Source organism: Pseudopipra pipra, chromosome W (genome assembly GCF_036250125.1).
Source record: "Pseudopipra pipra isolate bDixPip1 chromosome W, bDixPip1.hap1, whole genome shotgun sequence".
Classification (NCBI taxonomy): Eukaryota; Metazoa; Chordata; class Aves; order Passeriformes; family Pipridae; genus Pseudopipra; species Pseudopipra pipra.
In genome coordinates this window covers 14,114,265-14,117,472 of record NC_087580.1, presented here as the reverse complement: position 1 = coordinate 14,117,472, position 3,208 = coordinate 14,114,265, and positions in this window count along the sequence as shown.

Genomic DNA, 3,208 nt, shown 5'->3' with positions numbered 1-3,208 from the left:
AGACAATATGGAGGATATGATTTTTAAAACAACAAGCTGGGGTACATACAGCACTAGAACAGTACAACAATAAACTGGGGAAAACTGGGGAAAAACTGTCAGTGCAATGGTAGTCACATCCGGTAAATAAACGTCTTTTCCAGTGTATTAGTGTCCATTCCGGTGTAGATTAGTCATCTCAGGGGTTATAGATCTGTCTCCAAGCCTGGTATTTCTGCCAGTCGTTTTCTTCTTCCCCAACAGTAAACTGTTATTTTTTTCACTTATACCTCTTTGTATTTTGTCTCCTTGTACTGGTGGGGAATAAAAGGGGAGTGAGTTAATTTGATTGGAGTTCCCACCTCAATAAATGTCTTTAAACCAGGACAGGTTGCTCAAGGGCTCCCTGAAATTTGGCATCATTCACAAAGGACTTGAAAACACATTTTGTCCCATTGTACAGAGAGATAATAAAGATGTTCTCTAGTGGTGTTCAAGAGATGGTCACTGAGGGATTTCACCAGGAAGTTGCTGCCAAGAGGACTTTGTACCATGGATTTTATTTGACACTCTTCATTCAGCCAACTTCCCACCCACCACATCTTCCACTTCTTCAGTCCAGCTCTCACCAGTCTGGCCATAAGGAGACCACAGGAAACCATGTCAAGGGCCTTGATAAAGTCTGGGCACAAAACATCCCCTTCTATTCCCTCCCACAGGCGTTCTGCAATCCCTGCCTTGTCCTTCCCATGCCTGGCAATGGCTGCAGGAGGACTTGCCCTCTCCCCTTCCCTGCTGAGCCTGAGCAGTGTGGAACTCTGCCAACCCTCCTTGCTGCCCTGTTTGCAGACTGCTTCCATGTCTGCCTTTGCCAAGGCCCCAGGAAGCTCTGGGATGGCTCTGGCCTTTCCAAGGGTTTGGGAGAGGTCTCCCAGTGACACTGCCCAGCCTTCTCAACAGCCATGACACCAAAACCTTTTCCATATCCCACACTTCCAGAGGAGTGCCCAGGACACAACACAGGTTGTCCTGCTGGTTCTGGAGAATGAGAATTGATTTCTTCCTCGAGGCCAACCCCTCCAACTGGATTTGAGTGCAGCTGAAAGGTTTCCTCAGCATTTTGCCCGGTGCCTCCCTGCCCTGAAGGTTTGTGGCCATCAGGCTGGAGCTGAGGGGGTTGGGCAGGTGCCTGAGGAGGGGGTAGAACAAGGGCTGTGTCCAACTGTGCCAGGAGGGCTGTGCTGGGCAAGGATGAGGAGGCTGCAGAAAACAGTGGCACTGGGGAGGGGAGAGGAGCAGCTGGAGAGACCTTGTGCCTGCCCACGCTGGGCAGGAGCTGCCCCAGGATGGCAGCTCTGAAGCACTCCCAGGATGTCCCTGGGAACAGGACGGGAAGACTGGATCTGAAAATGGAACCTGGAAAGCAGAGAGCAGCAGTGTCATGGTGACACTGCAGGAGAGTTGCAGCCCTGGAGCAAGGTCCCAGAAGAAGTGACCCAGTCCATGCAGTGGCCTCAGAGGATCCCACAGCATCCTGGAGATGCTGGAAGGGAGCCCAGCTCTGCTTCACAAGTTCCCAGGGCCTGTCCCTGCCTGTGCTCCAAGGGCTTCAGCCCACAGGACTGTGCTCAGAGAGCACTCAGGCCTTACAGCGAGAAAGTGGCTCAGGAGGACAGTGTGGGAGTGGCAAGAGAGCAGCTCTGCAAAGACCAAGCACTGCTGCTCCCTGGCAGTGCTGCTGGGCTGGGATTATTGTCCCCTTCCAGTTTGCAAATACACCCTGTCCTGCAGTGTGCTGTCCTTTGGGAACAGCTAAGAAGAAGGGTCTTGGATAAAGAAGACACTGCAGGGTCCTTTATTTTGTTTAAATACTCTCTGAGCACAATTCACCATTTATACATCTCTGGGTCCAATTCAATGGGTAGACACTAAATTAGAAGGCAGATGCAAAATAATATTTCATTGCACAGAAGATTATTGTAAGAACAATCTGATGACCTTCATGAAAAACCTGAGCAGGAAGGCTGGGCCATGAAGGAGTCCCATTCTGAATGCTATGCACCAGAAAACAGGCACTTTATTGCTCCTGAAAAGCATCCAGTCATCATTTTTCTCAGGGTGTTCTTGAGCTCTTTGTTCCTCAGACTGTAGATGAAGGGGTTCAGTGCTGGAGGCACCACCGAGTACAGAACTGATAGTGCCAGATCCAGGGGGGGGGAGGAGATGGAGGGGGGCTTCAGGTAGGCAAATGGGCCAGTGCTGACAAAGAGGGAGACCATGGCCAGGTGAGGGAGGCAGGTGGAAAAGGCTTTGTGATGTCCCTGCTGAGAGGGGATCCTCAGCACAGCCCTGAAGATCTGCACATAGGAGAACACAATGAAAACAAACCCACCAAAACAAAAACAAGCACTAACCCCAATAAGGCCCAGTTCCCTGATGTAGGAGTGTGAGCAGGAGAGTTTGAGGAACTGTGAGATTTCACAGAAGAACTGGCCCAGGGCATTGCCCTGGCCCAGGGGCAGGGAAAATGTATTGGCTGTGTGCAGCAGAGAATAGAGAAAGCCAGTGGCCCAGACAGCTGCTGCCATGTGGGCACAAGCTCTGCTGCCCAGGAGGGTCCCGTAGTGCAGGGGTTTGCAGATGGGAACATAGCGGTCGTAGCACATGATGGTGAGGAGGGAAAACTCTGCTGACATGAAAAAGGCAAAGAGAAACAGCTGAGCAGCACATCCCATGTAGGAGATGGTTGTGGTGCCCCAGAGGGAATTGTGCATGGCTTTGGGGACAGTGGTGCAGATGTAGCCCGGGTCTGTGAGGGAGAGGTGGAGCAGGAAGAAGCCCATGGGGTGTGCAGGTGGTGGTCACAGCTACGGCGCTGAGGATGAGGCCGTTGGCCAGGAGGGCAGCCAGGGAGATGCCCAGGAAGAGCCAGAAGTGCAGGAGCTGCAGCTCCCGCCTGTCTGCCAATGCCAGGAGGAGGAACTGGGCCATGGAGCTGCTGTTGGACATTTCCTCCTTCCCCAGGGTATTTTGATCTGTTGAGGAGGAAACGTCACTGCTGAGTTAGACCAGGCTTCTGCAGCCAAACATTACACACCTCACAGCCACCCCACTCTCAGGCTCTCTCTGCTCTCTCAGACCTCCCTGCAGCTCCCTCCCCTGAGCTCTGGCTTTTGCTGCCTGAGGGGGCCATTGGAAGCAGGAACTCTCTGATGGGCTCCCAACAACT